Source organism: Eschrichtius robustus, chromosome 7 (genome assembly GCF_028021215.1).
Source record: "Eschrichtius robustus isolate mEscRob2 chromosome 7, mEscRob2.pri, whole genome shotgun sequence".
Classification (NCBI taxonomy): Eukaryota; Metazoa; Chordata; class Mammalia; order Artiodactyla; family Eschrichtiidae; genus Eschrichtius; species Eschrichtius robustus.
Window position 1 is genome coordinate 85127506 of NC_090830.1, and position 21331 is coordinate 85148836.

Here is a 21331-nt window from a genome sequence, read left to right on the forward strand (position 1 = left end):
ACAAATTATGAAAATTAAGATACTTTAGAATAGTTTTTAGATCAAACATACAAAATCCAATTAATGACACATTTCTAAGTATTTTGTAATGATACTTTTGAAAATAAAAGCTTAGAACTTTCAAAATTAAAATACTTGGAAACAATGTTCATTGTACTTAATCAATGTCTTTTAATTATTTTCAAGGAAAGAAGAAACATAAAGTCATAGCACAATGTCTTATTTATTCCACAACTATTTATGAGAAATTCCTATGATTGCAGTTGCTTATTGGGTGGCAAAAGAGAAAATGGCACATATAGCTATTAAAAATAATTTTTTAGCCTGTGTGACTGTCATTGTATATTTTTAATGATAAATTGTCGGATGAAAATGAAAACTTTATCTTGTATCATTAACCCAGTATTCCATCGTGTGACCTAGAAGCAATGAGAACTATTTGGGGACAAAATTCAGAATAGATATGCAGTACAACCTGATGAGAGAACTGACATTGCAAAATGTGTAAAGTTCCCAGATAATGTCAAATATGTGTGGCAAAATGGCTTTCGGAGGATGTGTAATACAGCTAAAATTGATTAAATGTATTTTAGAATTGGATAAGAGCATTGCTGATTAATATAAATGACAGTGGAAAAATTACGTATGAATTACACGGGAAAGAGCAGCAGATATGACTAGAAAATTATCCGAAGCTACTAATAATGACCTCTTCAAAATCACTGGTTAAATTCATCTAGAAGCTTTGGTATCCAAAAATTTTTAGCCGCATCTCATGGATGTATTGAGAAATTCAGTGGAAAATGTTTATTTTATTAGAGGAAACTCACTGAAATATTTTTCATGTATTTTGTTCAGAGATTAGAGCTACTCCATCCATATTCATATACTGTATCACACCAACAGTCTGATTATCATGACTGATAGTAGTAAACAGAGGTATATATGAATCAAGGTATAAGTTTCACTTTTTTTGGTTGTTATTGAAGAATAGTCTCATGATAAATAATTTCTAAGACAATATTTAGAGTAAATCGGTGTATTTAATAAACTAGAAAAAATCAGGGATAAAACAAAAATACATTTCAATGTATTGACCATATCCAAGGGTGATATAGTGTAGTGTAATTTAATTCACAGAAATGCTCTAAACTAATTATTGCCATCCCTGTTTCCTTCAGTAGATGGTTTATTGAAGTAGTGAGAGTTAGCCCAGCTTCTCTATCATGGAGCTAGTTAAGTGGTAGAGTTAAGATATGAACCAAGGTCATTAGGACTCTAAAAGCTGTGTTAGTACCACTCACTAACCCCACCTCTCCCCCAGGGGAGAAAAATGAGAGGAAACCAAGATTTCTTCACCACGTTTACTCAAATTTGATATTTTCTTTTCCAGGCTAGAGGAATGGGAGGCTCTTAGTGGTGGTGGTGTTGGTTGTTGCTTTTGTGGTTGTTACTATTGTTATTGATAATACCTGTTTCCCCTGTCAAAGGAATCTGGAAACTTTGCCCTGTCCCTCTTAAATAAATGCAGTGGCGGAATCAGGATCTCATATATGAAGTCAGGGTGTCTAGATAATATTTTCTGTGCCATGAGTGCTATAATGGAACTTGAGTTAGTCTTTTGGGTACAGAGTCTAGAGTAGAGCTTTGCTCTCCCCAAATAAGTGTATGTAAATGTAGGCTATAATAGTAAGTAGGCGTAAGTACTTGTTTTCCTAAAAATTCCATTCTATCTAGGAAGGAACTACCCAGAAAGAAATTGGTAAGTCAAAAAATGAGTAAAATAACTGCAAGCAGTAAGAAATGAAATGAAGACTATAGGTGACAGAACAAACAACAGTGGAGAACCTCCTTGAAGGAGTGACCAGCAGAAGCCTCCTTTATGAGGTCACAATTAACCTGAAATCTAAAGGAAGCAGAAAAAAAACCTTGCAAACAATGGAGGAAAGAACACTTACAGGGGGAGGAAGGGTGGGTGACAGGCTCCTGAGACAGCAAAACGCATGGCAAGGAATGCGGGATCTGTTTTAAGTGCAATGACAAACCACTGATGGCTTTCCAAACCAGGATGTATTTAATTTAAAAGAAATACTGTTGCTTTTACCTAAAGAATGGATGAGTAGGAGACCAAAGTTGAGGAGGGGAGACAAGTTAAGAGACTGTTGGAGTCATGCAGGTAAGACATTGTGGTGGCCTGGATTAGGCTGTTGGGAGCAAAAACGATTATGAAGTTGTATTTAATACATATTGTAGAGGTAGAATGAATCAAGTAGGCCTTCTGAATATATTGGATGGGGGAGTGAGGGAAAAAGGAGAAATCAAAGATAATCCTTATGTTTCTGGCTATTGAAACAGGTAGATGATAGTGCTGTTGACAAAATTGGGAAGACTGAAAGTGGGAGCAGTTTTTTGGATGGTGGCACATTAGGAGTTCTGTTAGAAATGCCCATTAGAAACCCAAGTGGAGTTAGGTATATAATTCAGTAAACCAGTCTAGGGTTGAAAGTATAAGCATGAGAGTTATCAGCATGAAGATGGTGAGAGTCATCAGCGTATAGACATCTAGGATGAGATCATGTAGGAAAAGAGTATAGATGGTGAAAAAAGGAGGACCCAGGATCATGCCTCAAGACAATCAACATTTAGAAATTGGACAGAGAAGGAAGAAACATCAAAGAAACTCAAGAGTGACAGAGTGACAGGGACGGAACCAAGGAGACATGGAGGTTAGAGAAGGCCAGAGGTGAAAATGTTTAATGAAAAAGTTTGCGTCACCCGTGCCGATATTGCTGAGAGGTTGAGTAGAAGGAGAACTATAGTCCTGTAGTGACTTACAGGTTATTGATAACCTTGAAAAAATGGCCTTCTAGAGAGATGTCAACAAGAACTAGGCTGTAGTAGGTAGAGAAATGGACAGAAGGTGAGAAAGTGGAGAAAAACGTGTAGAAAAGTCTCTCCAGGAGGCTGGTTATGAAGGAGAGCAGAGAAATGGAATTAAGTTTGAAAGAAGCTAATTGGTCAAGGGCACATTTTTTTTACAGAAGGGAAATGATAGACCACGTATGGATACCTAAGGGAATGTTGCTGGAGAGACTGAAGATCCAAGATAAGTAGTGGAAAATGTTTGGGGCGTGGTTTTTGAGAAGGTATTTGTGATGGAGTTTGTATTCCCAAGTTATTGTCCCTATCTTTACTCTTTAAATCACTGTCTCCTCATCTGTAAAACAGTGGAGTAGGTCTGGGTTATTTCCAAGCTTCCTTCTGACTTGAATATTCTACAAATTTATTCCTGTTAGTCATGCCTATGCTATTAAGCAGGGATGACAAAGGGAGATGTGTCCCGAGGCTGCTTACTCTCATATTAAACGTGAAAAATTTGAAGATGAATCTAAAAGATATGTAAGTCCATTTTTTCCAAGGGAGTATTTTTATGGTTCATTTATGAAGTCATCTGTATTGTTTTATATGAGAAAAGTGGTTTCATCGGTTCTTTAGATTACTTATCCTCTTATAGAAATTATAAATTTTAGAAGTTGAGACTGCAACATATTCACATTGTTTTTATTGCTTTAATCTTATTTTCACTGTTTTTGCCAATTAGCCATAAGATTCTGATGCAGTAGGGAGAATTCAGTAAGTTAAATTCACTAACAGCAATAAGTATCGTGAAAACATATCCATTTCTGACATATGTTAACTACCATATTTTTTACTATTCTATAGTGTTGGAAGGTTTCAGATGAAATTCCCAGACAAGAGATTAAAATAGCCATATTAAGAACAGTTACCGAACGTATTATTGTTATTAATGCTGAAATACCTTTTATGTTATCGTCAGTGTTTGAGTAGAAATTGGCTAAATTGTATTTGTCAAGATAATTTTTTTTCTAAGGGAAATCTCATTGCTAAAAATTTAAAGAAAATAAATCTAGTACTTTCTCCCTGCTAGCACAATACAAACCTAGACTTGTAGTTTACTCCTCTTGCTTTCCAAACATTAAATTGGTTGTTTCGATATCTTTGGAGCCAGAATGTGGAAGAGTGGATAAACTGAGTCAAAAACTTGAGAACGCTGTATTACATGTTCCCACTGGTAGACTACTGATTTATGCAAAAGCAGGGCACATCTAGTGTGTCCTGATAGGCTTAGACGTAGATCCGTAGAATCAGGAAGGGTTGGGCATGAGAGGGAGCTGATTGACAGAGGCTCTTAAAACTGATATTTCAGTACTAATGAGGGTTTTCAATCTATAAATTGTTTACGTGAATAATATTTTGCTTTACAAAATGAACCCATTAATGGTGTTTTGCTAATTTCTCTGACCCTTTCTTGTTGAGAAAATGGTTCTTATGACCTCAAAGTCATAGGACGAAAAATCATGAAAAATCACACGACAAAAAAAATCACATGACAAGCATAGAGCTTGGCATCTAGTGGACACTCTAGCTCAGAGTACATGCTCGAAGCATGCTAATGAGAATGGAATCTGTTGGTTTAGTAGGACACAAGACCACAATGATTTGTTAATACATTATTCTATGGTAGAATATTAATGTGGAAATAATCTGGAGTGCAAACACTGTGTGGGCCCCCGGAAGACATGGGGTCATTGTAGACATTATGATCAATTAACCTTCCTTAACTCAGAAGATAGAAATGGGAAAAGTTAGAGGAGTTTTTCATATAAAAGTCTGTTTACTAGTTCTGTCATGAGATTAAAAACAAAACCTAAATCAAAACCAAACCAAAACATGTTTTAGCTTGTGTGGACTACAATTTGATGATATTTAATAATAGTAGAGCTAATTATTTCTGAAAAAAGTTAATTTAGTGTGCATTTTTGCTGTTACTTTCATCTTAAGCAAAATAATATCTATTAACCTTTAATATTTTTTAAAAAATTGAAATACAGTTGATTTACAGTGTTGTGTTAGTCTTAGGTGTACAGCAAAGTGATTCAGTTATACATATATATCTATTCTTTTTCAGATTCTTTTCCATTACGTGTTAATACAAGTTATTGAATATAGTTCTTTTTTTTTTCCATTTTTTGGCCACACCATGTGGCATGTGGGATCTTAGTTCCCCGACCAGGGATTGAACCCCCGCGCCCCCTGCATCGGAAGCGTGGAGTCTTAACCACTGGACCACCAGGGAAGTCCCTGAATATAGTTCCCTGTGCTGTACCGTAGGTCCTTGTTGTTTATCTATTTTATATGAAGTAGTGTGTATCTGATATTAACCTTCAATATTTTTAAAGTGATAACTCTTCAATCTTCAAAGTGAACTATGTAAATTCCCAAGGACCAATAATTTCCATGATTATTGATAAGCAAATAATATATTACATCATAATTTCTAGTATAATCACAGAAAAACTCCTGAAAGTAGATTGAGACAAAGTATCATGCTTAATTTTTGACTTAACTTGGCAAGAACTCACTTATTAAAAATCTATATATATATTATTTTTAAGTAATGAAAACAAAATCCCACTTTAAGTTAGGTTCTTTCATATAGTTAATACATATAATTTATTATTTCATTATTATAAGCTGATTGAAAACTGAAACTGAACAATCTAACAGTTCTAAATAGTCTTTTAAAATAAAAGTATTTTGCTCTTTGATTATATATTTCACTTATCAGAACTCACTAAGGGATTGCATGTGGAAAGCATGTTGGTTTCCAAAAACACACTTTCTTTTAGAAATACTTGCCTTTACAACATATTGGAAGTTGCTCTGAGTGCCGCGGAGGTCTGGTAGTTGTAACTGTGTATAACTCTCCACTATCCTTGCGGTGGACCTGCCTTCTCACTCATCTCCCATTCTGCACTACTGGGAAAGGTGGAAGAACATTGGCTAGGTCTCATTTTTCTGAGCATGAGAAACTTCCATATGAAGAGATACAGTTTCAGGTAAGCAGTGTGTTCTGTTAAGTCATCACAAACCATGATGACTTTTCATAAACAAATATTTCTACCATAAGAAATGGTTTCTTTCCATTATTACAATCACTTAATGTATATTTCAACAGTAATTTCTTTAGGTTCCTTTTCTAAAGCTGTGGGTGAGAGAGAATGTCTCTCTTTGTCATCTCCCTCCTTTTCTGCCTTCCCATTTACCTTGGGGTTCTCATTCCAATAGGGTCTTTATCTCACCCCCTTGTCACAGCTGTACTGTGATCTAATACAGGCATTCTTTGTATGACAGAATGTCATGTCTCCTATAGCATGTCTGTGGGATATGAGCCTTGCAAGAGGCCCAAAGAACAATGGAGATCTATGGTCAAAAGTTCCATTCAAATATTAAAGTGTCTGTGAGCTTTGCAGTAAAGAAACCTGTTATTAATCTGTATTTCCCAAAATTGTCTTATCATGAAGCCCTTATCTTATAATACTCATATTCTGAGAACCTAGTGATATGTGGGTACACTTTGGGAAATGCCACATTACTATTAGAATAACAATAATTCTGCCTCTTCACACTTGGAAGAGGTAATCTAGACAAAATGAATAGTACAAGCTCCAAGTTTTATACTTAATTTTTATCATTTTGTGCATTTTACAGAAGAAAGTTTAAAAAAGACCTTAGAGGTAATTTGGACTGTGTTCCTGTTACTCTATTTATTTAGCATTATAATAAAAGAACATAGGAAAACTGCACTATATTATTGTCATTTTACAGATAAGTAAACCGAGGTCTGGAGAGGGATATTACTTGACCATGCTAACACAACTTAGTTAAAAATAGTTGAGACTGTGATTCAAATTCCCATCTTCCAATTCCAAATTTAGTGTCAAATCGACAAGATCAAGCCACTTTCATAACAAGAGAATCATACTTATAATGCTTTTGGTATAACCCACAGCTTTTGTAAATGATTTTATTTGTAATATTAATTTTTCTGTTTATACAAGTAATACATTTTCCTTGTTACTCATATAGAAAATGTAGGACCACATAAAGAAACCAGTCAATCTGAGTTTTTTGTACCTTTATGCATTTAGCATATTGAACACTATTTAATATAGTGTGAAGATTTCCCCAGTGCTATACTTATCTTCCTAAAATCCCTGTCCTTCATTTAGCCAATTTCCTATTGTTTCCAAAGTTGCACTATTTTAAACTGTGTTTTGCTGAACATAATAAAAAATGTAACTGTTGTTGCAAAAGGTATCACCAGTTTCTAAGATATTTGGTCTACCTTGCCAAACTGTACTCTTTAAAGTTGTATCACCTTCTTCCCTATCGATAGTGTATAAGGGAATCTTTTGCTTATAATCAAAGCAAAGTAACCCTTAATCGTCCAGAATTCTGAGATTATTTTCTTTCATGTGTACTATGTAAAATAGTAATTTAACATGCTTTTTATTCCTCTTAGGTTACTCTATAATATTCCCATTTCTGTTGATAATATTGCATTTTTCTATTTATGATTTTTAATGCCATTATTATAATATGTAAAATAGCTAGCTGAAGATGTATTTTGGACATTGCATTAAGCTTAAAGATAACATTAAAGAAAATCAGTGAGATTTAACTCTTCTTTTCAAACCTAAGTTTCTAATCCTTGAGTTTTTAATTTATTCCCTTGGTTAGGCGAAACATGCCTTTAATTATTCTTTTGTCCCTGCAGAAAAGATAAAATGTTGAATACTTTGATAGAATTTGCATGTGAGAGAATAGCTTTCTACTGCTCTTATACACTCAATTAATCCAGAATGTGCTGGGTGTTTAGTTCTTGGGTCATAGTTTGTTTTTCTCTCAGAAGAGCGGAAGATTTTCAGTTTCATTGTTCTCTGGTATCTGGTTGTGTGAAAGTCAGATTTGAAACCAGTCCTGTTTAGTTTAGCTCTTTTGAAGTTACCTTCTCTTATTTTTTGTATTCCTGTAGGATTTTTTAATCTTGGAAATGAAAGCTAAGACCTTGATTTTAATGGGATTTAGTTGTTTTTTTTCCCGTAAACTTATTTTTGTAGTAGCTCTTAAGTCCTATCCTGGAATCTTAAATCTTTCTTTAGCTGAGAAAAATGACATTCTGTTATAACTGCCTTTACTCTCTTTTTCACATTTCTTTTTCATTTGAATTCGGTCTTTGAATATGTCTTCCATATGTCCCATTCTGTCCACATTTTTTGTCTTAATCATTCTGCACTGAGCTCATTTGAATCACTTCAGTTTTCCCCCACATTTGATTTTCCTAATATTCAACCCAGTATATCTTTAATTTCACCCATTGTGTGTTCCATTTAACACAACCATTCCTTCTTTGTGCTCACTTTTAGTATTTCATAGAAACAATATGATTATATAGTGAATCTCAAATCATATTGTGTTACTACATGATGCAAGTATATGAGATAAAGGAAGGTAACTCCAACAGAACTTTCCTCCAGTATTCTCACATTTCCTGTACAAAGTCTGTTTCAGAGAGAGGCATTTGTTCAGTTCTCTCGACGGTCCCCTACTTTCTTACAGTATCTTCTCATAGGTTTACTGATTTTCCTCAGTTTGCTCCCTTGTTTTTCATGCATGTCGTGGCTGCTTGCCTTGGAAGGAATCTCCACTGTGTTTGACACCAAATCAAGGGGTCTCACTGGTTAGCCTTTATGCTATTGTGGTTGTCTACTTGGGGGAGGACTTAAGGGGAGGCATTATGCTTTCTGCTTCTTGTGATTACCTCCTAATGGAGAAATCTCTCTTCTGATTTGAATTTGTTATGTTGGCTGTGCACTGGCGCTGTCTTTCTGCTTAGAGCTGTCATGGGATGTTAGCATGTTCTTTCACTTATTTTCTATGATTGTTCGGAGGTGGGAAGTGGCTGAGGACGTAGGTAGGGGAGAAAGACCATCTCCTTCTGTAAAGTTTCCCTATGGCTCTTTGATATTCCAATCTTACAGAAGTCCTTATTTAGATACAGGCACTGATGTTGGTTTTGTATAATGTTGATCATCCCCATGAAAAAGTGGTTGGAGGGACTTTGTTTGCACATGGCCCTCTTAACTGGCAAGTCCTTGCCCAATCAATCTGTACGTGATCCTTTACACCCATCTTTGGGAATTTTTTTCCTTTCTTTCTAATGCATAATGTCTGGCTTTGATAAAAAGGGTTCTGCTTTCAAGTTTCAAGAATAAAAAGAGGATAGCTGTCTGAGTATTAACATGATGGAAAAATTTAAAAATATAGAACAGTTGTGTTAGCTTATTTGTGACAAATAGATAATGCATCTCATGGCCATTAGGAACAGAATATTTGTTAGAGCATTCTGTCTATTGTTTAAAGGCATTGGTGGCATGTCATAATATTTACACAAGGCATGAAAGTGTTCCATTATGCATATCTGAAGTCTATAGTGTATCCCTTAAACTGTTGTCATTGAGCTGAATTCCAAGAAAATGTTGCCAGTATCGTTGTGTGAAATGAGATAACCAAATGGCTTATGGAGCTCTGCTTCCTCCACACTCCACCCTCTGTCACAATACAATAAGTCAGAATATTATTACTTATTGAAGCATATGCTGCTTAATGAAAAATTAATAGCATTGCCATATGATGTAATGGTGCAAGATGCTATATTCTGACTAGGATAAGATAGTTACATATTTCTGCCAATTGGTCATCATCTTTTATTTCACATATCCATAATGAGTGCATATTTAGAAAATATGAGGGCGTTATCTGCTAGTGTTTCTGATTATTTAGTGATAATATTGAACCCATGTCCTTACAGAGAGTCTGAGAAGGAGAAGGATGAGAGGGGTTAGAGGAGGGAGGAGGGAAGAGAAAAAAAAGAGAGGGAGAGAGAAGGAGGGAGAGGAAGAAGAGAGAGTGCGATTGCTGTGTAGGTGAGCCTGTGTATATGCAGCACAGATGTATAATTTTGGAAGTCTGAATTTTCTATATCATTATTTTGGAACATTACCAAGTAATGCAATGCTGTGAGTTAGTTAAAACTAATTCTGGGTCCATCTAAAATGGTACCTAGCATAAATATGTTCTCATAGGCATGGTTTTAAACAAAAACATAATAATTTGTTATTAGTTACTCTTCCTGAAAATCACATATTTACATCCTTTAGCAAACTGGGAAAGGTTTCTGTGAATGGCCTAGATAAGGTTGCTTGAACTTAAGTAAGCCTAAAAGAGTCTTATAAAATTTCTCACTTTCCCATACTGTTACCAGAGTAATCTTCCTCTATTGTGTCTGGTCAGCTCCCTTATCTGCTGAGACCTCCTGGGCCCCACAGCGTCCGCAGTGTCCAGGGAGTCATCTCATCCCAGCGTTCAGAGTCTCCTGTAATAGGGTGCCCACCTGCCTCTCCAACATTGCGAGCCAGCCTATAATCAATCTGTATCTGGGCCCCAGCTACACCAAACCTCGTTCTGTTCTGCATTCTGGCCCTTTGCTTTCCTTCCTCCATGCCTGTGCAGGGTCACTATGGGGTGTCCCTCTCCTCCAGCCTCCTGCATGTAAACATTGTCTTTAAGTGCTCAGATCGCATGTCTTCTCCTCCAAGTATAGTTATTGCTGAGACATTAGAATAGTCCCTTTCCCCTGTGAACTGGCTGAATCCTCTCTCTCCATCTCGAAGACAGTGAAATGTGGAGCTCCGGCTATGTATTTGCAGGGCCCTGAGTTCCAGTTGGTACATCCCAGTTATGCCATATTGGTCTTCGGTGTGATAACTAATATCTCTGAGCTTCAGTTTCCTCATCTATGAAATAGAAGTGATAATTTGTATGTTACTGGGTTTGGGAGAATTAAGATGATATCTGAGTCATATATAGTTTAGTGGTTGAACGATAATAGATGTCACATAAGCACAGTGTGATCTATGATTTTTATTAAACATCATTGCTCTCTCCTATTATGTGATTTATTTATGCAAAATCTCTCCCTAGCCTTGGAGTCTTTGGTGACAGAACCTGAGCTAGGTTTGTCTTTGCATCCTCAAAGGTCTCAGCACAGTTTTTTACATGAAATATGTACCAAATTACATCTTTATATCTTATTTATTTATTTATTTATTTATGGCCGTGTTGGGTCTTCGTTTCTGTGCGAGGACTTTCTCTAGTTGCGGCAAATGGGGGCCACTCTTCCTCGCGGTGCGTGGGCCTCTCACTATCGCGGCCTCTCTTGTTGCGGAGCACAGGCTCCAGACGCGCAGGCTCAGCAATTGTGGCTCACGGGCCTAGTTGCTCCGCGGCATGTGGGATCTTCCCAGACCAGGGCTCGAACCCGTGTTCCCTGCATTGGCAGGCAGATTCTCAACCACTGCGCCACCAGGGAAGCCCTACATCTTTTTAATACTCCGATGATAGTGTCATCTCAGCTCAGTTTCTTCCATCACATCTGACCTGAGCAGGACTGAATGATTTGTGCATTTTGATTTGTGATGGTGTGTGATCTCTACTTCAGCTGTCTTTTAGGCAGCAGCTACTTCTGGCCTCCTTTGCTGCAGAGACAAGCCGGGCTTTGGAGCCCTGTGCCCTCAGTGAGCTTGATGATTGCAAAGATATTTTCAGTGTGGTGATGGGCACGCCTGGGTTTAAGAGATTAGATATGTGGAGTGTGATTAAGCCTGTCTACTCATTATCAAACCAACATTACTCATTATAAACTTTTAAGTCTAGAGATTTGAAATGTTTAGCGTTTATTCATATAAATCATACCCACTGTTGGTTGAGTCTAGTTAGAGATACTTCTTCATGTGACTCTACAAACTTTCTCCCATTGCTGGAAATCAACTCTGTAGAATCTTGTCTCCCACCCTGGCCATTCTGAATCTATGATCTTTGTGTTGTGCTGGTGTCTTCAATTCTTCACACTTCAATTAAGCAGTGTGGATGAGTAGACATCTCTTGGGTTTTTGGAGTCAGACAATCTGGACTTTAGTCTTGATATTACCACTGATTCTGTTTGACTTGTTCATATTATTGCATCTTTCTGAGTCTCAGTTTCATCATCTGGGGAAATGTTGTTAATACTGCCTACCTCTAGGGCTGTTGTAAGGAATAAATGACACAAAAGGAGTTCTGTGCTAGAACAATGTGCGCATATATCAAGGACCCCATGAATATTAATTCTTTCTTCCACACCTCCCCCTTTTTATCCCACCTACATCATCATGAGAAATAAGCCTAGTCAAAAGCATAAATCTCAAACTGTACTGCCCTTTTTCTTTTAAACATCTTCACTTTTTAAAAACCGTAGCACGGCAAGCTGTTTTTAAAGAGAAACACATTTTCAGATTTCAAGGATATTTACTACTTTAATGACTATTGACAGTCAAAAGATTTCATTTATGTGAAGGATGAAACTTTACCTTGTTTTAGAAAATGTATTTTTGAAACCACAAGGCTCAACTAACAAATTTCTTTTCTAAAAGTGACAGTAGACCTTGAGGAAAATGATGAAAAGTAAGTAGAACAATTTCCAAAACTCACTCAAAAACTATTAAAAGAAATGCATCAATGTTTTCAACTATGTAATGTTGAATAATTGGGACGTTCTAAACTATTATTACTGGTTCTTTTGAAAATCAAAAGTTGCACTTTAGCAAAAATACATGAATGTGACTTTTTTTAAGAGCAAAATTAATCTTTATTAATTGTGATAAGTTGTATTTTATTGTATATGCATTATATGTTTGTATGCATTTTAAAACACTTAAGATCCAATCTTGAGAGCACTGTTAATTTTGGGTTAAAATTTTCTGTGATTTTACCATTGTGATGAATAATTATGATCAATGTCATGCTTAGATTTTCTGAAATCTCTGGAAATAAGTGTTTTTTTGTTTTTTTTTTTAAAATTAGACACTTCCTTGGCCAAATGGGTAGCTAAAATTAATACCACATATTTAGGACAATGGTATGACATTTATAAAATTAAAATGAAAATGTATTGTTTGAGAAAGAGTTTTCCCTTGGAGAGTTTAGGGCATTTTATAAAAGTGTTTAAGTTTGTATTGAGACTACATAGACCTCTTATGTTTTTCTCGTTGGGAGTCATAACGCAATCTGAAGAAATGAGTTCTTAATTACCAAATAGATTCATATGTGCTCATATAAAATAAATTTCATTTATGCCTTTAACAACTTGCAGACTAGAATAAAATTGACTAAAACTATGGTTGTTCTTACAAGTATTGGTAATAACTTTAATAAATGATGCTTCATCCATGTCTTGAATCTACTTATATTGCTAATTTATTACTTCTAGGTAATACCGAGATGCATGAGTCCAGTTTAGTGGGGAGCTGATACATGGAGAGTACAAACTGAGTACGGTGATACTTGCTTCAGTCAGGCATATTTAGATAGATATCTTATTTCATGATCTTTGCTTGACAGTATTAACTTCTTTGCTAATATGTATTCCAAATATGTTTTGGTCAGAACATAATCATGCCTAACCCAGTGGTGAAACCCTTTCCAAACTTATCAGCTTGAAAATTGGTTGGAAGGATGCTAGATGGTAAAAAATTAAATTTCTCTCTGTTAGTTTCTAATGAACTAAGTTTGATTTTTTCTGTGTTTTACAAATTATTTATAATAACCCATTGGAACTTAGTTTACCTATACTTTAAAAATACACATATTTCTATTAATCAGTAAATTTTACGTGGCATAGAAAAATTTTTGTATGTATTTTTGCATTTGATCTTCCCCCAAATCTTATGAAATAGTCATTCTTATCCCATTTGGACAGAAAACAATTGTGAAATTCAGGTCAATTAAGTGACATACAAAGGGCATTTACACAGCTTCCATATTTTCCCTATAGGTTACAGAATGTCACTGAAGAGATGTAAGCCATGGGGGGAAATGGTCAAGTTTGTAGTTTAGAGTCCTCTGGGAGAAATGTGAATGGTCGATTAATGAGATCTACAACTGGAGACAGATCTCTGTCATCCTTGGCTCCTACCTTTCTGTCATAGCCCACATCCCATGCGTCAGGAAAGCTGTTAACTATAATTTCAGCACATAGCAACAAGCCAACTACTTATCAAGATCACTGTTTTTACCGCCCTGGTCTCTACCTGTCAACTCTTGCCTTCACCTACAGAGCTTCCTAACTGGTGTCCCTATTTCTACTCTTGCTTTTGCTAATCTAAATATAGCGGTCAGTGTGACCCTTTAAACATGTAAGACCATACTATATCACTGCAGATCCAACCTTGTCGTAGATCCTGTTTCACTCAGAGGAAAAGCCAAAGTCCTTCCTATAGCTACAAAGCCCGACATGCTCTAGATCCTTTTCTTTCTTCCTGCCGTTTTCCCACTCCCCTACTCCCCTTAGCCACACTGGCCTCCTGGATCTTTCTTGAACATACAGTCATGCTCTTGCCTCAGGTCTTTGCCCTGGCTGTTTCTTCTGCTTGAAATACCCTGCGTGGATCTCCATCTGGTGAATACCCTTAGTTCATCAAATCGCTAATGAAATGTCATCTTCTCAATGAGAAGTGAGCACACTATTTTAATTGCAGCCTATTTACCTCCCCTGTTTCTGATTTTCCTTACACTGATTTACTTTTTTTCCCTTCTATAGTACTAATCACCTTCTAATAAACTATGCAGTTTATTTATTTATTTTGTGTATTGTTTAGTGTCTGCCTCATCCTATTACAATATGGATTTCACAGGGACAGGAATGTTTACCCGTTTGGCTCACTGATGCATTCCAAACACCTAAAACAGTATGTGGCATAAAGTATATTCTCAAAAAGTATTTGCTTAATGAATGAATGGATTGAATGTTGAGGGAAGCATCTAAGATAACTAGACATGTATTGTTTGCAGGACTATTTGAAAATGTAGTATGGCTTTTAAAATCTGAAGCTTGAAATAATGCTTTTATCCATTTTTAGTTAACCCTAAGATTGGAGGAGAACCTCTAAAGCATCCATAAAAAATCATGTTCTCCAGCTCAGGCAATTTGGGCCTCCTTGGTTTTCTGTTCAGGTGGAATCTTTCCTGTATACTTTTCTTTGTTTATTTTCTTTGGTGCAAGAGACAGTGGTCAAATTCAGAAACTATGACTTCCTTATCAGTTCATATTGATGTTAACATCTCTGTGGTTTTTAATTGGCAAGAAGAGTCATAAATGCAAATATAAAAAGAGATTATTTCTCCATCAGAGAAACTATTATAAAATACCATCAAAATAAATAAAAGAAAACCACTAAATGATTAATATTTGCAACCTGAAAGCCTCTTCAGTAGGTTCCTTCTTATAATCATTCTAGAGTAAAAGATGAATAAAATGGAAAATATTGTTAGAATAATTTATTCACCTAAAGCTCCAGAAATGAATATATTAACTTACTAATCGTACATCTGTAGCAAGCACTAACAGCAGAGTATGAAATTTGGTTAATAAGCAACTTGAAAGAAAATCTCAAATTAATGCAATTCATTGCAATATGATACTTTCTGTTGCAAAATTACTAGAATTGATTCTTGTTTTTAAGTGGTCTTACAAGAGCATAGCTGCTATTCTGTTCTTTTCGTCTTTTAAAATAATTTCATTCAATTTGTGAATTTGTTTAGTTTTTAATATAATACCCTGACAATGTTACATAGAGATTCTAAACTAAAACTAAACAAACATTGTCCTGTTTCTTTTTCTTTCTGCTCTGAATCAAAAACAATTCTCCATGAACAATTTCCAATTATAATGAAGATAAATATAGTGTTCTAAAACATATTTCTGCTACTGTTTGAAGAAAGCTTCTAGGACTGTCCTTCAGACTCATACATTTAAAAAAGGAATGGACAAAAGAGAAAAGCAAAAGAAAAGAAAAGAAAAGAAGAAAAAGAAAGAAAAGGAGAGGAAAAGATGAGGAATGGAGAGAGAAGGGAAAGAGAGGACAGGGAAAGATAAAGGAACTTGTATGTTATTCCCCAAGTGCCCTATTTTCCACCCATAATAAAGCTAATGAATTTTGAGACTTCCCTGGTGGTCCAGTGGTTAAGACTCCACACTCCCAATGCAGGGGGCCTGGGTTCGATCCCCGCTTGGGGATCTAGATCCTGTATGCTGCAACTAAAGATCCCGTGTGCTGCAACTAAGACCGGGTGCAGCCAAATAAATAAATAATTTTAAAAAAATCTGTCTTTCTTTAAAAAAAAAAAAAAGCTAACGAATTTTTAGTCTTACTTTCTAAAATCAGAAAAACTAAATGATCTCTTCTTACATTGATTTTTTTCTGATTTCAAAAAAATCCTACTGCCTGAATTAAGAGGCTAAGAGGAAAAGGCATTTCCAATTCCTAACGTATCAAGTTGACCAGTTATTTCATATTGTAATATCTGTATTCATAGAAATACATATGGATGCTCTCAGGTTATGTGTGAGTTTGGGACCTAATAAAGTTCCTTCCTCTTGTTTTAGAAGGGGGTTATTATAGAATTGTGATGCAATTAGTAACTTTAGATAGTCATTTTCCTTTATTTTGAGCCCTTTAAAAACCTTTTTATAAAATTGCACACATACATACAGTGTAGTGTTTGCAAACTTGAAAATCTCTTTTTGGACAAACCCATCTTGCAGTACTTCCTACCTGTGTTTTCCTCTCACTGTATCCCTTATCCTTAATAGGACAAAACATCTGTTATTATATAAAATAAAGAAAACTGTGGCTAACAAGACTTCAAATCTACCTCCAAATCACGACTACACTTGCCAAATATGATTTTGTCTTTGTGTTTGTAGATACTGTGACTCCAGAGACTTCATTATCTCAGGCCTGGCGCATCTTAAGTTTCTCTAAAAAGCCAAATCACCTTGTCTTTGGGTCTTCAGAGGCTTCCCATACCTGTTCAATATTTGTCTCACCTTTGGATTACTGTCTTATTCAACCTTAATGAATCCTGCTACTTCTGTATGCACCCACTGTCCAAACCTATGAAGCCTGGGCAAATTAAATGTGGCATAAAAATATAACTACTTTATTTATTTAAAAGTAGAGGACAATTGCAATTCAGTGCAAGTTTTTTCTATTAACTATGTGCTTTTTTGCATTAGGTACAATGTGTACCTTATGCTTCTTTCATGGAAACGTGAGGATTGCATCTCTGACTCATGGTCAGACTTTGGGGCTCTCTGCATCTTTAGTTCATACCATGTCAGTGTGCCTTTTAAAGACATGTTCCTCCCCTGCACCCTAGGTGAGAATGGAGAGGACTCTAGCTCTCTTGGCTGTGCCATTGTGGTTCACATAGGCAACCTGGTGAGGAGAAGTTTACATTTCCAGATGTTTATATATCTCTGCTAAGTATCTAAGAGATGGAACACTTAAAACACACAATTGTGCATAGAGAGTCAGGTTTGGGACATTTGGAAAGTGATTACAGCAAAACTCAGGTTAGGAGTTAAGATAATTTTGAAGAAACAAATCTATGACATGGAATCTTGTTGGCAGGAGGAACCTCCCAAATCACCTGATCCAACAGGGCACTGATGAAATGATCCCACAAACCAAGCAATCTGAGTAATTGTTCTTCATATTTGTAACATTTTTTTATAAAAACACATCCCTTGCCTCAGGGCTTAGTTCTTCATCAGCACAGGCCCTCAAGAGTCCTTTGGAGGAATTTAAACCTATGTTTCCAACCTGAGCAACTCTGCTGCATGCGACCGTCATTGGAGCTAAGAAACCAGCAGCCTTCCTTATAAATAAACTCTGTTCAACTATTTGCATTTTTGCTTCCTTTGGTCTGCACATTTATTTTATTTTTACTTATTTATTTATTTTTTGGCTGTGTTGGGTCTTTGTTGCTGCATGCGGGCTGTCTCTAGTTGCAGTGAGCAGGGGCTACTCTTCGTTGCCGTGTGTGGGCTACTCATTGTGGTGGCTTCTCTTGTTGCGGAGCATGGGCTCTAGGCACGCGGGCTTCAGTAGTTGCAGCATGTGGGCTTCAGTAGCTGTGGCTTGCAGGTTTTAGAGTGCAGGCTCGGTAGTTGTGGCACATGGCTTAGTTGCTCCATGGCATGTGGGATCTTCCCAGACCAGGGCTCGAACCCGTGTCCCCTGCATTGGCAGGCAAATTCTTAACCACTGTGCCACCAGGGAAGTCCTGGTCTGCACGTTTAGATGCCAATGTTATCCTTCATAAAATGTCACATACTGAAATGGGCAGAGTAGACATATAATACACCAGGTGTTCGCTTCTTAACCCGTTTGCATTCTATTGGATTTAATGGAAATCCTACCTAGTGAAGGAGCTATTTAGAATTATCTGGGGGTAAATACCAATGATGAGTATAGTTTTATCTGTTCTTACTTTCTATATATTGATATATGATGCAGTTAGTATTTAAGTTGGTGCATGTAACAAACATGCCGTGCTACTTTTTATCCCAAGCAAACTGGAATCACTATATATATCCCTTTCTCTCTCACTTCAAATCCAGAGCAAAAGGCCTTGCTTGTTTCTTCAGTAAACCTGAGGGGAATGGAGGCCTACAGTGTTCTGAGTATGTGCCGGGCACTTTCTCCATGTTTATATTGCACGTAGTTTTAGCCTCCTCATTTTCTAGATTAGAAAATAGAAACTCAGAGAAAAAGGAACTTGTCATGTTCGTGAAATATTAAGGGGTGAATTCAAACCCAAATCTTTAGGGTTTTCCCACCCCTCTACACTGACAAATTTTCACATGGATTAAATATTATTAGGGCCATCAGTGTACAGTAGCAAAAAGAGCACCGTTCTTTTTTATTTTTCCAAATATATTATTTTTCTAATTGAAGTATGGTTGATTTACAATATTGTGTTCATTTCAGGTATATCACATATTCTTTTAGCACCACCTATGTACCAGTCACTATCTCTTTTCTTTCATTATTTTTGTTTATTCTTCTTCACAACCCTATCAGTTAGGTACCATTATTATCTTTTTTTTAATGCTTATCTTATTTTTTTTTACCATTTAAAAAATTGAAGTATAGTTAACTTAAAATGTTGTGTTAGTTTCAGGTGTACAGCAAAGTGACTCAGTTATACATATATATATAATATATGTATTATATATACATATGTATATTCTTTTTCAGATTCTTTTCCATTGTAGGTTATTACAAGATATTGAATATAGTTTCCTGTGCTATGCAGTAGGTCCTTGTTGTTTACCTATATTATACATAATAGTGTGTATATGTTAATCCCAAACCCCTAATTTATCTCCCCCCAACTCCACTATACCCTTTGGTAACAATAAGTTTGTTTTGTATGTCTGTGAGTCTATTTTTGTTTTGTAAATAAGTTCATTTATATCATTTTTTAAGATTCCGCATATGAGTGCTATCACATGATATTTGTATTTCTCTGACTTACTTCACTTAGTATAATAATCTCCACGTCCATCCGTGTTGCTGCAAATGGCATTATTTTATTCTTTTTCATGGCTGAGTAATATTCCATTGTGTATATATACCACATGTTTTTTATCCATTCATTTGTTGATGGACACTAAGGTTGCTTCCATGTCTTGGCTATTGTAAATAGAAGAGCACTGTTCTTAAAGTCAGAAAACCTGGGTCAAATCCTAACTCCAGTAGATTCCAACTATGAGAACTTGAACAGTTTCTCTGAACTGAAGCTCTCAGGTGCACTTTCCCAGCCACATCTTCCCTCCTGAATCCCAGAAGAGGCCACTGATGTCTTGAATTTGGTATGCATCATTACCTTGATTTCCTTACAGTTTCCCCTAAACAATATGATGACTCTGTTGCATTTGGAGGCTTCATTGTATACTATCATCAGCAATGACATAAGAACTCTGACACTCAACCTGCTCCCCTTATGTCCTTATCAACTCACTTAGAACAGCTTCACTCCAGGAACTCCAGGGACTGCATAGTCACCATGCTGTTTTTAAGTTCTGTTTTATGCATTTTGGAAAACAGACTTCATTTTTGGAAGAGCTCATGTACATCCTACATAACAGGGGTGGGATTGGTTTTGGATATTCTGGTAGTTATCAAAGTTCTCCATTATCAGGGATAGGCAATATAGTGCAGGAGTTAAGCAGGAGTTGAGAACACTTCTTGGGTATATTGCTTAATATTTATGAACTCGTTTCCTTATTTAATTGGTGATGATAATTATCTTTAAAATCCATTTTTTTTTTGGTGTGAGGATTCAATGAAATATGGAGTATTTATAGTAAGTGGTAACCCATGATATTATACAACTATTAGTATCCATCTTCCAAATTTTCCCATTCTAGCCCCAGAACCACAGAGAAGGACATACATACCAACTTTATTCATTACATTTCTATTAAATAGTTGAAAGGTAACTTGTACACACATAGCCTGGCAACTTCAATCTTTTTATATTCCAAATAATTTGAAAGGATATGTGGTGTTGGCTTCACTGAACCGCATCAGAACACTCCAGAGATGAAACTTTTATACAAATCCCTGCTTTTCCTTTTCTCCTTTCTGCTGGCCACATATGCAAGAAAACAGTTTTAAAGCATTTGTTTCAGTTTCTTTGTCTCTCCCAAGGCTGCATGGCAAATGCATTTTTTGTTTATTCTTTTAAAAAAATGTTGAATTCTTAGTAAGTGCCAGGCATTATGAATGTATGTTTGGGAGAGGAGGAAAGCAGTGGTATTATCTAATTCACATTTTAAAAGATTACTTTGGTTGCTTTGTGGAAAATAACGAGTGTGTGGTGGGGTTGCTGTTATTTGGGGACATGTGAAATAGTGAGTGATTAGTTAGGAAGGAATCATAAGAGTCCAAGACAGAAATTTGAGATATAGTTTGAAGAGAGAAGAGAGAGGTCATGCTGGTGAATCTCATGTGTAGAAGAGAGAGGAAAAGAAAAGGAAGACTTCCTGATTTCTGAACAAGAGTATCTGGGTAGGTGGTTTTGTATTTAGTCAGGAACTCTGGAAATTCAGTAGGTTATGGGTAGAATCATGAGTTTGGAAATATGTTTGAGTCTTATATAAGATATGCAAATGGAAATGTCATGTAGGCAACTGCATATATGAGTCTTGATGATAAAGAATTCTGGAGGAGATAAACATTGGGAACTCTATAGACTATAAATGATATTTAACTTAGTTTTTGACAGAATATAGGATACATAGATTAGGAAGAGGATAGGTTCCAGGATAGGGCCCTGATAATCATCCGCTATGGTAAAGTAGTGGAAGGCAAGGTAGGAAAATGTGACTGATGTACGAGGTGAGGTTGCAGGAAAACCAGGAAGCTGCTGTTTCAGAAGCCAAGAGGTAAGTGTATTTTAAGAGTGACAGAATGGCCAGTTATATGGAGGGCTACTTAGAGGTTGAGAAAGGTGA

At 36.1% G+C, this 21331-nt stretch overlaps 1 protein-coding gene across 4 annotated transcripts in view; it reads left to right on the forward strand.

The window, feature by feature from the left end:
* The window catches only part of NRG3 (neuregulin 3), a 1080447-nt gene that overhangs the window by 113487 nt on the left and 945629 nt on the right, over nucleotides 1–21331 (forward strand). The window lies entirely within an intron of this gene.